The sequence below is a fragment of the Lolium perenne genome, chromosome 7 (genome assembly GCF_019359855.2).
Source record: "Lolium perenne isolate Kyuss_39 chromosome 7, Kyuss_2.0, whole genome shotgun sequence".
NCBI classification, from domain to species: domain Eukaryota; kingdom Viridiplantae; phylum Streptophyta; class Magnoliopsida; order Poales; family Poaceae; genus Lolium; species Lolium perenne.
This window is the reverse complement of record NC_067250.2, coordinates 229,652,182-229,667,472: the sequence shown is the minus strand read 5'-3', so window position 1 is coordinate 229,667,472 and position 15,291 is coordinate 229,652,182.

Here is a 15,291-nt window from a genome sequence, read left to right as displayed (position 1 = left end):
TCTGTTAATTCGGTTATATGGTAAATACAGTTTCAATACTTCGGTTAATACGGTTACGTATAAAAATACGGTACGGTTTTGGTAATAACCATTAAACTTCGGTTCGGTTTCGGTAATAACCAAATTAACCAAAGTTGACGCGAATTTTAGAATAAAAACTAACTTTTATGGTCATATATTTCATTTTTGTATTTTGTATGATCATACTAAAGATTTTGGAAAAGAGGGAAACAAGAAATAAAGAAATTTCGGACAAATAATATATATATATATATATTTTGTATGACCATACTAAAGGTTTTGCAAAAGATGGATAGAAAAAAAAATTTACCAAGATGAGGCATACTGTATGTAGGATTTGAACTAGCAATCTATCGAGAGAACAAGCAGGGAACAGACCAACACGCTACAGCAGCTAACATGTAATTGTTGCGGTCAAAACCCACCGGCGGGCAGCGACGGGCAACACAGTAGAGCCGGGAACAACTTAGGGCTGCGGCTGGCCCTGGTCCCTCCGAGCGACGGCCCGCAAAGCCTCTGGTACACACATCCGATGCTGATGCAAGGGCGTGCCACCTGACCTATACCTGGTCAGGAAGGTGATGGAGATGCCTCGCTTAGTTTCCTGCATGGCATACACGTAAACATTAAATACGAGCCTCGATCGGCTCTCAGGTTATCCTGTGAATCGGCTCAAGGAGCCGATCCACCCATGATTCGTACGAGGTGCACGAATATATGGTGGTCCTGCTTGATCAAGATAAAGCTAAAACGATCTACGAGGATTTAGGGTTTTCACCGCATAATCGGATCATCCTACTCACGATTGGGCCTCGCGGCCACGCACGGTGATCGTAAGCCGATCCTAGACAAGGCCTAAAAACCAACACGAGGTTGATCCCCGGAACATCCTGTCTAGGACTAGCAAACGACACCCTACGTGCCGCTGGATCCTCCAACCCTTTGTAAGGCCTAACTATTGCAGATATTAAACTAATCCTTGAAGAACAAGGAGCAACCGTAACGGATCGGATCTACTAAATAATGACCAAGCGGGGTGCCGCCCCCACACCTAAGATAGGTGTGAGGGCGGCTAGATATGCGAGGGTTGCACTACGATAGCATATGATACGAAGAACAATGCTAACCCTAACATATCTAAGATAACTACGTTGCTCGCCATCAAAAAGGCTTCAGTACGAGCAACGCATGAACAACATAAAGCTTGTGCTGCCTAGATCGCAAGATGCGATCTAGGCAGCATGATGCTTACCGGTAGAAACCCTCGAGACGAAGGAGTTGGCGATGCGCCGAGATTGATTTGTGGTTGAACGTTGGTTGTTGTTTATTCCATAAACCCTAGATACATATTTATAGTCCAGGGGACTTTCTAATTTAGGCGTGCACCTAACCGTGCACGGGTAAAACTCTATCTAAGATGCGATCTACTATATTACAGATATATGGGCAATCTAGCCCAACTTTGCATATAAGGCCGATTCACGTATTTCTTCCGTATATAATCTTTAAGCCCATCTGGATCGCGGCCCACCTCTGACTTGGTCAAATTCTGGTGATAACACATGCCCCCCTGGTTTTGGAATTGATAATTCCAAATTCACTCTGCTTTTTCTTCGTCGGGTCATGTCATGGCAGAGCGGAACCGTCGCAGCATTCTTCATCATGATGCCCTGCCTTCTCAACTATTCCGCATGATTTGACCGTTGTCTTTGGGCACCGCCTCCTCGGAAACTGCTGTGGCATTGAATTTCTACTATAGCCCCTTTATTTAACCGCTCTAAGCAGTCTGCCACTTCATCACCTTGCTCTGTTCTGGCCATCGGCACCCAAAAAACCCCCAATCTCCCATAGCCATGTCTTCCTCTTCTTCCTCCTCCACCTCGTCGGTCTTCTCTGACTCCTCCTCATCTCGCGAGCCGACGCTGGAGTGGGGCTCGTTGGCGGCGCACGACATTCTCGCCCCAACGACGTGGGACAAGGAGGAATACGATTCCTCCATCTGGTCTGAGGATGACAAATCCCTGACCGACGGAGAGGGCGACCTTCAATTCCTCGTCGAAGGGGAAGAGGAGGCGGAGAGCGAGGACGACCGCTTCTCATGGGACGATTTCACCTCCTCCGAGGAAGAGGCGGAGGAGGACGACGACGACTCCCTCGAAGGTTACCCACCAGCGAAGCGCCTCCGCACCTGGTGGGACGACGACAGCGATGACGACGATGAGGAAGATGAGGCTCCCGTAGAAGGCTACGGAAGCTCTGATGAGGAGCCTCTCAGCAGCTGCGTCGGAGGCAGCGACGACGAGGGCAGCAACGGCCCCTAGATTAGGGATCAGTAGTAGTAGTTGGCTTTTGCCCTCCTTTTCCCTGAGCAATCAGCTCTTTCTTTGTAAGAAATCCCTCTATTAATGAAGAAAATATCCCTCCATTAATTTTGCTTCCTTGTCAACTTTGCCGATCGTCGAATGGAGTTGCCGTACAGAGAGCCGATAGCAGAACATCGGCTCGCATTGCGATCTGAGGCCAAGCTGTTGCTTAAACACGCAGTCCAACAGGCCTCAATAGGCCTAATTCTCGTCCAAACCATCAGATTGAACTCCTCAGCAACCCACTAGGAGATTCGTCTCACACATCATGATTTCTGGTCTGAACCGATTCCGTTAACTTGCTAATTTGAGCTTATTCTTCTAGAGTCGATATCAGCGTATCGGCTTTGTTATTCTGAAGTCGATGCCCGTGCATCGGCTGTATTTGCATACTGTTATCTCCGTATGTTTTCTCAAGTCGATGTCTGCGCGTCGGCTGTGATTTTTTTTTACTGGCCGATTAAAATCGGCCCCCATATCTTACTGCCCATCATCCCACATGCTTGGGAAATACTTCTTGAGGTGTTGACCATTGACAGCTACTGGGAACTTCTCGCCGTCCAACTCTTCCAACATGTATGCATTACCCTTCAAGGCCTGGACAACTTTGTACGGACCGTGCCAATTAGGAGAACATTTGCCATATGCCTTGTCCCTGGTTCCTAACGGCAACACAGCTTCCCATACTAGATCACCAACTTGAAACTCCTTTGGTCTAACCTTCTTATTGTAGGCATGAGCCACCCTGGCTTTGTTCTCCTTAATCTTCTCCAATGACCAAAGCCTAAGTTCTGTTGCGTCCTCAATAGTGTCACTCATCAAGGCTGCATATTCTTCAGCTGTCAGATCATTCTGAAACGTGACACGTCTTGATCCAGCCGTAATTTCCCAAGGCAATACGGCTTCCTGTCCATAGACAAGCTGGTACGGCGAAGTCTTTATAGCTCCATGGCACGACATGCGGTAGGCCCATAACGCTTCTGATAACTTCTCATGCCAATCCCTAGGGTTCTCGTCAATTTTCCTCTTAATCAGCTTGATTAGGCTCTGATTGGACGCTTCAGCTTGCCCATTAGCTTGAGCATAGTACGGAGATGATCGGATCAGTTTAATCCCCATGTCATCGCAGAACTTCCTGAATTCTTTAGAAACAAAGACCGAACCTCCATCGGTCGTGATATTTGGGGAATCCCGAACCTATGAATGACGTGTTCTTTCACAAACTTGATCACATCTTCTGATTTCACCTTCCTCATAGGGACGGCTTCCACCCACTTGGTGAAGTAATCTGTGATAACCAAAATCCATTCATGTTTTTTGCTCGACGCCGGATAGATTTTGCCGATCATATCCATGCCCCACCCCCGAAACGGCCAAGGCTTGATGATAGGGTTCATCGCTGATGCTGGTACCATCTGAATCTTCCCGAACATCTGGCACGCTTGGCACCCCTTGTAATAATTGAAGCAATCTTCAAGCATGGTGGGCCAATAAAACCCTGATCGCCTGATTAGCCACTTCATCTTATGAGCCGACTGATGAGTTCCACAGGCGCCTTCATGCACCTCATGTAAGAGCCGATTAGACTCAGTTGGTCCCAGGCACTTGAGTAGCAACCCTTCCAACGTCCTGTAGAACATGTCGTCTCCTATGAGGACATACTTCATGGCTTTGTATCTTATCCGTTTAGGTGCCCCCCGAGCCGAATCTTTTAAGTAATTGAGGATTTCGGCTCTCCAATCATCCTGTTCTAGGAATTGTACCTGAACTTCCGACCCGTCAGCTATATCTATGTAGCCTGACGCCATTTGTGCGAGATTGTTGGCCTCGGTGTTTTGGGATCTTGGGACCCAATTAAAGTTGATGTCTGAAACCGTGTCATCAACGCACGGCAGGCCATCCAATATGGGAAAAGCGACCCACTCTCGCACGTACATTCCGCCGTGAGTTGGTTAATCACCAACTCGGAGTCTCCAAAAAGCTCTACTGCTTCCGCCCCGGCTTCCAGTAGCAACTCCATTCCCTTACGTATTGCCTCATATTCTGCTACGTTGTTGGTGCAAGGGGTAGATAATCTGATGGAGAAGGAGTATTCTGCCCCCCGAGGCGACACGAGCAGAATGCCGATGCCACAACCATCGTCGCAAGCCGATCCATCGAAGAACATAGCCCGTGCACGTATAGATAGTGCTGCTATATTGGTACTGATCCGTTCAGCGATAAGATCGGCCAACGCTTGTCCCTTGACTGCTTTCGCAGGCTGATACCGGAGATCGAACTCTGACAACGCAAACATGCACTTACCAAGTCGGCCTTTCAAAACAGGGGCCGACAACATGTGCTTGACAACATCTGACTTGCATATGACGATAATCTCTGCCGTCAAAAGGATGTGATGAAGCTTGGTGCAGGTAAAGAACAGGCAGAGGCAAAGTTTCTCGACCTCAGGATATCTTGTCTCCGCGTCCAGCATCCTTCTGCTGAGGTAGAAAACGACCTTTTCAACGCCCTCGTAGAGTTGCACCACTACCGAAGCGATGGATGTGTCAGCTACTGACAAGTAGATGTAGAACGGCCTGTCTTGCTGGGGCGGAACTAGCACAGGTGGCGTCGTCAGATACCGCTTAATCTCATCAAACGCCTGTTGCTGTTCTGCCTTTGATGAAACCCGTCGTCGATTTAGTTTTCACCAGCGCCATGAACGGCTCGATTCGCCCTGACAGATTAGAGATGAATCGTCGGACGAAATTGATCTTGCCGATGAGACGTTGGAGCTCCTTCTTCGTGGTTGGCGGCTGCATGGTACGCACCGCCTCCTGACTTTTCAGGCCGATCTCAATTCCCCGTTCATGAACCAGAAAACCTAGGAATTGACCAGCCGTCACGCCAAAGGCACACTTCTTCAGATTCATTCTCAGTCCGAATTTCCGAGTTCGGTCTAGGACGCGCCGTAAATCATCCAAGTGTCCCTCCATGGAGACAGATTTGACTACCACGTCGTCGATATAGATCTCCACCAACTTACCGATCAGATCATGAAATATATAATTCATGGCTCGTTGGTACGTTGCACCAGCATTCTTCAACCCAAAGGTCATGACCACATATTCAAACAAGCCTACTGCCCCTGGTACTCTGAATGCGGTCTTGTGTATGTCTTCCGGAGCCATGAAGATCTGGTTATAGCCGGCGTTGCCATCCATGAAGCTCAACACCTTGTGGCCAGCAGCGGCATTTATCAACGTTTCTGCCACAGGCATCGGATACTCGTCCTTTGGAGTGGCTCTATTGAGATCTCGGAAATCGATGGCCACACGCCATCAGCCGTCCTTCTTCTCTACAGGAACGATACTGGAGATCCACTCAGCATATCTGCATGGCCTGATGAACCCGGCGGCCAACATTTTCTCGATCTCTTTCTTGACTTCTTCCAGAATTTCGGCCCTCATCTGACGTGCTCGTTGTTGGAACGGCCGAAATCCTTTCTTAAGGGGGAGCCGATGTTCAATGATGCTCCTGTCCAACCCAGGCATCTCCGTGTAATCCCATGCAAAGCAATCTGGGTATTCCTTTAACAGAGCTATCATCTGTCCCCTGAGCTGTGGATCTAACTTCTTGCTGATAAAAGTCAGTCGCGGCTTATCCCCAGGACCAATGTCGACTTCCTCTAGCTCATCAGCCGATGTAAACCCATACCCTAGCTTTCCGTCCCCTGTGAGGTCGACGCCACATACTGGGAGAGCAGGTGGTACGGATGATACGGGCCGATCGCTAGAATCGGCTTCCATCTTGATCATCACCAGGATCTTTTGGCAGTGTCGGGGCCGATCGCGTGGAGCAGCTTCTTCCTTATCTTCGTTATGAGAGCAGCTGCCCTCGTCTCTACCCTCATCAGGGCGGTGCCCCAGTTCTACCCTGTTGATGTTGAACGAGTATCTTGGCTGGCACCTCCTAGGGTAAGTGTCATTAACCCTGTCAACGGCGCATGACGGTGAATTAGGCACTTCTGGTGCCGCCAATGCGAATGACGACGGTGGACGGGACTGAAGTGGCACTTTTCCTTGGTAGGTCCCAAGAGCTGGTTCTAATAGAGAGTGCTGATACTTCATGACCTCCTTGATCATCCGAAAGGCGACATGCTCCAAAGTATTCACCAGGCTCTCAGAATGGCGATGCAACGAGTGAGTCACCATGCCGCTAATCTCCTGGCGCAGGGCCCTGGTACGTTCTTCTGACGGGACGGATAGGTCCACTCCATCGAGCGCGCCTTCCGGTGAGAACCCCTTCCACCTGATGCCATGTGAACGGGTTCTGTGAAACGAGCCGATGAGGTCGGCTTCGAGGATTGCTTTGACCTCGTCATACTTTTTCTTGAGCTCGTCGGTCAGATCCTCGTACGTGACTGGTGTGCCGTCCGCCATCTCAGATGTAGATGGCGAGGTGGTTGATGACGAAGCTGGTCCCACCGGGCGTGCCAGAATGTGTTGCGGTCAAAACTCACCGGCGGGCAGCGACGGGCAACACAGTAGAGCCGGGAACAACTTAGGGCTGCGGCTGGCCCTGGTCCCTCCGAGCGACGGCCCGCAAAGCCTCTGGTACACACGTCCGATGCTGATGCAAGGGCGTGCCACCTGACCTATACCTGGTCAGGAAGGTGATGGAGATGCCTCGCTTAGTTTCCTGCATGGCATACACGTAAACATTAAATACGAGCCTCGATCGGCTCTCAGGTTATCCTGTGAATCGGCTCAAGGAGCCGATCCACCCATGATTCGTACGAGGTGCACGAATATATGGTGGTCCTGCTTGATCAAGATAAAGCTAAAACGATCTACGAGGATTTAGGGTTTTCACCGCATAATTGGATCATCCTACTCACGATTGGGCCTCGCGGCCACGCACGGTGATCGTAAGCCGATCCTAGACAAGGCCTAAAAACCAACACGAGGTTGATCCCCGGAACATCCTGTTTAGGACTAGCAAACGACACCCTACGTGCCACTGGATCCTCCAACCCTTTGTAAGGCCTAACTATTGCAGATATTAAACTAATCCTTGAAGAACAAGGAGCAACCGTAACGGATCGGATCTACTAAATAATGACCAAGCGGGGTGCCGCCCCCACACCTAAGATAGGTGTGAGGGCGGCTAGATATGCGAGGGTTGCACTACGATAGCATATGATACGAAGAACAATGCTAACCCTAACATATCTAAGATAACTACGTTGCTCGCCATCAAAAAGGCTTCAGTACGAGCAACGCATGAACAACATAAAGCTTGTGCTGCCTAGATCGCAAGATGCGATCTAGGCAGCATGATGCTTACCGGTAGAAACCCTCGAGACGAAGGAGTTGGCGATGCGCTGAGATTGATTTGTGGTTGAACGTTGGTTGTTGTTTATTCCATAAACCCTAGATACATATTTATAGTCCAGGGGACTTTCTAATTTAGGCGTGCACCCAACCGTGCACGGGTAAAACTCTATCTAAGATGCGATCTACTATATTACAGATATATGGGCAATCTAGCCCAACTTTGCATATAAGGCCGATTCACGTATTTCTTCCGTATATAATCTTTAAGCCCATCTGGATCGCGGCCCACCTCTGACTTGGTCAAATTCTGGTGATAACAGTAATTAACTCACTTTACGTGCTATATTAACGATCTGAGCGAAGTTATTCTGGCCTAGAGTGCGCGATTCTATGCTAGGTTAGACGTTCGGTTTCTTTCGGTTTAACCGCGGTTTTTCGGTTAAAAACCGAATTAACCGAAGTCCTTTCGGTTTGATGTTTTGCTAACTGAAACCTAACCATAAAACCATAAAAACTGAAATTCGGTTTCGGTTAGGTTTTTTTCGGTTCGGTTTTCATTTTCGGTTCGGTTATGTGCAGTCGGACCAACAAGGCAAGCAAAGGAGATCTGCGATTTTGGACCAACTGGGGGGTTAGATCGGCGCTCGTCGGTTAGGCTGGAGGCCGCAGAGGAGGAGGGCGACGTCGTTTGGAAAGCGAGAGACCACCGCGGAGGCGGAAGAGGCAAGCGAGGCCTCCGTGATGCCGTCCGTCTCGTGCACCAGGTGAGGAGGGGAACCGGGAGAGGAAGTCGGATGACGACAGAGGCGGCGCTCGCGGCGTGTGAGACTATGAGGTGTTATCTGAGTCAGATGATAAGTAACCGAAAGTAGATATCTGAATTTAGGAAGGGCTAAAATGCAAAACGTGCGATGCGGGAGGGACGTTCGACGAAACGGGCGACGGACTGCCTGACGACGGAACAGCTTCCCATTTTTTAAGTAGTAGAGATATATCAGTAGGTATCAACTTATCTAAGTAAAGTCTCTTATAAAGAGAAAAAGGCATAACACTAACACCGGCTCCCAAGTCACATAGAGCAGTTTTAACATAATTATTCTTAATAGAACAAGTAATAGTAGGTATACCTGGGTCGCCCAACTTCTTTGGAACTTTGCCATTGAAAGAGTAATTAGCAAGCATAGTGGAAATCTCCTCATTGGGGATTTTCCTTTTGTTAGTAACAATATCTTTCATATACTTTGAATAAGGAGGCAATTTAATAGCATCAGTCAAAGGGATTTGCAAGAATAAAGGTTTCAAAGGGATTTGCAAGAATAAAGGTTTCATCCAATCGCAGAATTTATTATAGTGTTCTTCTTCCTTTGATTTTAGTTTCTTAGCTGGAAAAGGCATTTGCTTTTGTACCCAAGGTTCTCTTTCATTACCATGTTTCTTAGCAATAAAATCTTCTTTAGTATACTTTTTATTTTTAGCATGCTTGTCAGGTTCATTTTCAACCTCTTCTTTATCAGAAGCATCATTCTTATCTTTATCATTACCATTATCATGTTCATTACCACTTTCAGTTTCAGCATCAGAAATAGAAATACTATTAGGATCATTAACAGGTTCAGAGGATTCTACAACATTTTTATGTTTCTTCTTCTTTTTCTTAGAAAGAGCACTAGGTTCAATGCGTTGAGAATCTTGTTCAATTCTTTTGGGATGCCCTTCAGGATATAGAGGATCCTGGGTAGAGACACCACCTCTAGTTGTTACTTCATAAGCATGTTTCTCTTTAGAATTATTTTTAACAAGTCATTTTGCACTTTAGTGAGTTGATCAATTTGAGTTTGAACCATTTGAAAATGTTTAACAAGCATCTTAACATCATTGGAGGTTCTCTCCACAATATCATGCAAATTGCTAATAGCTTGAGAATTTTCCATTAGATGATTCTCTACTCTCATATTAAAATTTTCTTGCTTAACAATATAATTATCAAACTCATCTAAGCATTGAGCAGGAGGTTTTGAATATGGAATATCTTCCCTAGTAAAGCGTTGAAGGGAGTTTACCTCAATCATGGATGAAGGGGGAATTATCTCACATATATCATCTATGGGAGGTAGATTCTTCACATCTTCGGATTTAATACCTTTCTCCTTGAGAGACTTCTTGGCTTCCCTCATATCTTCATCATTCAATTTAATTAAACCCCTCTTCTTCAATATTGGCGTTGGAGTCGGTTCAGGTGTAGTTCAATCATCATGATTCCGGCCTATTTTAGCCAATAATTCTTCAGCTTCGCCTGGAGTTCTTTTCCTGAAAATACAACCAGCACAACTATCCAAATATGCTCTAGACTCAATGGTTAGTCCACTATAAAATATATCAAGTAGATCATTCTTTTCTAAATCATGTCCAGGTCGAGCTCTGATAAGAGAACAAAATTTTGCCCAAGCCTCAGGCAATTTCTCTTCATCTCCCTGGTCAAATCTATAAATTTTCTGTAAAGCAATATGTTGAGCACTAGCAGGGAAGTATTTTCGAAAGAATACATCACGCAAATCAGTTGGACTTTTAATAGAACCAGGAGGCAAATTATTATACCAAGTTTTAGCATCATCCTTTAATGAGAAAGGAAAAATTTTAGCGACAAAGTAAGTACGCATCTTGACATCATCAGAAAACAAGCTACTCATAGAAGAAAGTTCAATCATGTGTTCTACAACACTTTCTTTTTCAGTACCACAAAAGGGTGCTTTCTCTACAATAGCTATATGAGATAGATCAAGAGAAAAATCATAATCTTATCCTTAATGCATATAGGAGATGTGGCAAATTTAGGACCAGGAGATAGCTTATGTCTAACAGTATATTGTGCGAGAAACTTTTTAATTTTTCTTGCATCAGCAGTAGCATTGCATCTATTAATAAAATCATCATTAAGCTCCACATAATCTTCATCAGGATCATCACTAGAATAATCAAGTTCAGGTGAATTAACAGGTGTAGCAGCATTTTCATTAGGAGTTTCAGCATTTTCAATTTGTCTAAACCTAGCAATTGTAGCATCTAGAAAGGATCCCAATGAACCACTATCATCAAGCACAGCAGAAACATTATCAATATTATGAGAATTTTCAGATTCAGCAGAAGTACCAGCAAGTGAAGCTTGCGGCGGTGAAACAAGTTAACTTATCACAGATGGTGAATCAAGAGTAGCAGAGGTACTCAGAGTTGTACCTTTTCTTGTAGTGGATGGTAATATGGCGACTTTAGGATCGCGAGTTTTACCCATGATGGAGAATATGCAGCGAACAATATCAATCCAAGTGAACTTCCAAATAAAGCTATGATCTCCGACAACGGCGCCAGAAAACAGTCTTGATAACCCACAAGTATAGGAGATCGCAGCAGTCTTCGCGGGTAGTAAAACCCAATTTATTGATTCGACACAAGGGGAGACAAAGAATACTTGAAAGCCTTAACAGCGGAGTTGTCAATTCAGCTGCACCTGAAAACAGACTTGCTCGCAAGAGTTTATCAGTAGTAACAGTTTTATAGCAGTAGCAGTAGTGAAATAGCAGTAGCAGAGTAACAGAATCGGCAGTAGTAATTATAGTAAACAGCAGGATTAAAATACTGTAGGCATGGGGACGGATAACGGGCGTTGCATGGATGAGAGAAACTCATGTAACAATCATAGCAGGGCATTTGCAGATAATAATAAAACGGTGTCCAAGTACAAAGCAATCAATAGGCATGTGTTCCATATATAGTCGTACGTCCTCGCAATGAGAAACTTGCACAACATCTTTTGTCCTACCAGCTGGTGGCAGCCGGGCCTCAAGGGAATCTACTGGATATTAAGGTACTCCTTTTAATAGAGTACCAGAGCAAAGCATTAACACTACGTGAACACATGTGATCCTCACATCACTACCATCCCCTCCGGTTGTCCCGATTTCTGTCACTTCGGGGCCTTTGGTTCCGGACAGCGACATGTGTATACAACTTGCAGGTAAGATCATAAACAATGCATATCATGATGAAATAATAACATGTTCAGATCTGAGATCATGGCACTCGGGCCCTAGTGACAAGCATTAAGCATAACAAGTTGCAACAATATCATCAAAGTACCAATTACGGACACTAGGCACTATGCCCTAACAATCTTATGCTATTACATGACCAATCTCATCCAATCCCTACCATCCCCTTCAGCCTACAGCGGGGGAATTACTCACACATGGATGGGGGAAATATGGCTGGTCGATGGAGAGGCGTCGGTGGTGATGATGGCGATGATCTCCTTCAATTCCCCGTCCCGTCGGAGGCCGGCCGAGGGGGCCACACGCTAGGGCCGCGCCGCCCTATGGTGTGGGGCCCTCGAGCCTCCACCTGGCTTGCCCTTCTGGCTCCGTGAGTCTTCTGGAAAAATAGGACCTTTCGCATAAATTCCGAGGATTTTCCTGAAAGTTGGATTTCTGCACAAAAACGAGACACCAGAACAGTTCTGCTGAAAACAGCGTTAGTCCGTGTTAGTTGCATCCAAAATACACAAATTAGAGGCAAAACAATAGCAAAAGTGTTCGGGAAAGTAGATACGTTTTGGACGTATCAGTAGCCCACACATATCCTCTTCGTCAATTTTTGGGGAATGCCGACGTTCCCTTCTGTTCTGTCGCGCTCTGTCTACCCGCGCTTGAGTTGCTGCGTCTCTTGCTCCACTCGTTCTCTCAGGATCTTGCACTGCTGCTGTAGGTCGTGGACTATTTTACCTTGCGGAACCTTCGGGAGGTGAATTCGCAAACGCCGTTCCCATGGCTCCAACTCCTGCCATGGCCATGTTATACAATGCCTCTCTTGGATCTTCGGGAGGTGGCCTGGATGCGAGGATGAAAGCTTGCGTCGCCATGTATCCAGCTTCTGGTGTTTTGGGAATAATATTCCCCTTGTGTCGATTGACATAAAGGACATGTCGAGGTTTTGAACCAAATTCTCCCTATCAGCCTCAGGTATATTTCGCAGCCGAGATCTTGCTCTATTTCGAGCTGCTCTGTGACTATCTCCCGAAGTACCAGATTGTCGGCTCAACTCCGCCCTTCGCCTGCTTGACGCGGAAGCCGCTTCTTGCCTCCTATCTAGCTCAATTTTCTGTTTTTCGAGCTCATGCCTGGTACGGGCAAGTCTATATTGGTATGCTTGCAACTCTTCAGGTGTCGCTGTTATGGTCATTGGCTCTGTGCCATTAATAGCTCGTGCAACTCTATCCCACACTGCCTGCGGAAATTGCACCATCTCTCGTGTTCCAGGTCCGATATATTTGGTTCCCAAACCTCGCGTAAGATCCGCGGGATCGACATACGGGTTTCCCGCGTTGTCGAAGTTCTCTGATGTCTCCTCCTGTGGGCGACTTGTATCTCCAATTGCATAGATTTGATGGCATTTTGAATTTTGAACTTTGTCAGGATTGGTGACACCATCATATAGATCGGTGAAGACCTCTCCGACAATAATGGATCTGTCAATGAAGTTGAAGGTGTCGATGTTGCTCGAGTCACCGCTTATATCGGAGTCCGCAGATGACTCGAAGGACATGTCGCCGAAGATCTTGGCGAGTTTTTCACTTGCCGTAGTGTTGATGAAGCGTGGCGGCGAAATCTCCTCGTCGCCTGTCTCGGTCGATGACGTTGAGTCTGAAAAATCAGAATCGATCTCCGACGATCCCGACGAAATCGGAGTTCCGAGACGATACGATCCTTCTTTTTCGACGCGGAAGTGGAACTTGCCAAACGTCATCTCCATAGGCTCCTCCAGATATGCATATGCATCCAAACGGGAGGGCGGTGAGGAACAAAATTGACTAGATCAGTTTCGATCTGTTTACCTCTATCCATCGCGTTGCTTGCTACCGAAGAAGTCGATGATCTTGAACGTGCCATCGAGATCAGCTCTTTGTCGCCTCTAATTCCCACAGACGGCGCCAATTGATAAGGGATTAACTTATGAATGCCTACGGATTGTAGACTAGGGTTTAGTTGGAAGTAGAGGGCAAGTAGATCTCGAGGGTTTCAGCCGAAAAGTACTCGACGAATAAGAAACTAGGGTTATTTTGATAATGGATGTGATCCTCTCTTTGTCCCTCGACTCCCCCTTATATAGGAGGCGGAGCCGAGGGTACCGTGTTACACAAGATTACAGATTCCGGGAGACTCTCTGAGTTCAACCCGTAAAGTTACAAATCTCTATATTTCCTAATACAACTCTATCTTTTCTTAATACTAATTGGGCTTCCGAACTTCATATTCTTCGACTTGTGGGCCTTCAGTAAACCCCGGGTACCATCTTTGGCAGGCCCATTGGGGATGCCTATGTCAACTGCGGAGCAGCCGTAGATGGAGAGGATGTCGGAGATGGCGGCTCACGGGCGCCGTTGAGCTCGGACGGAGTTGGGGTCTCCAGGCCTACCTCGCGCCGCTCAGTTGGTCGCTCTGCCGCTGATGGGAGAAGGGGGAGGGAGGGAGAAGCAAGCGTCCTTGATCTGCTCAACTGGTTGCGCCGCCGCCGTCCGCTAGCCCCCGCCGCCGCGCCGGCGGCCCTCCAGATCGCAGGAGAGAGATAGGTGGGGGCGAGAGAGAGAGACGACACATGCATACCGATTCGGGGATGCGTACCACGAGATAAGTGTCGTGTGTTTATTTCCCAGCGAAATGGAGGGGATTGGGGGGAATAGGATGGGGTCGAAGTCCCGGCGGGTTTAACCGAACACATCCTAGAAGAGCGACGGGATTTGATCCCCGCGGGTCTGATCCCGGCTAACACGCGTGGATTTGGACTCGATCCCGGTCGGGTTGGGACGAAACGAACGAAGCCTGAAGGAGAAGCGGAGGTCCTCCTCGTCTTCTGCAGCAAGGGCTCCATCAGCGGAATTGCCTATCTGCTTCCTGATGCTCCTCGCCAGAAGCGTGAGGAGGATGAGGAGGAGGACGGGGAGATGGACGAGGTGGACGGGGACGGGGATGAGGACGGGGAGGTGGGCAAGGACGATGATGACGTCGAGGACGAGCACGAGCCCGCCTCCACCCGGCCAGGTAGCCTGTCATGAACGCTTCTGCTCAGGAACTAGTTGTGTTGCTGCTGTCCACTACGTGTTCGTGGAAATGCCTTGGACCAACTGATTTAGTTGTGTTTCTCACGATATGGCCTGTCAATTATCCTAGCATCAAGTAGATATTCTCTCCCTGCTGCTACCGTGTAAATCTATTTCTTACTCTTTATGAACACATCAGCGTCTGCTCACCTGTTTGTGAACATTATCACTGATTGAATTGCTGTCTCCGACATTATGTTCACATGAGGCCTGTACCTGTTTTGGACTTTTCGAATTTTCTACCCAAACTACTATGCCAGCAGGAAATCGCATCATGTGTTGCTTAATCTATGTTTAACATTGATGGTGCAGCCACAGAAGAATCATCGAGTAATGGATCGTCAGCTAACAAGGACAACAAGCATGGAAACAATTGGGGGTATTGAGAAGACAATACTGTAGACAAAACAAAGTTTTACGGGCTCGTGGTTGAGGACGATGATGG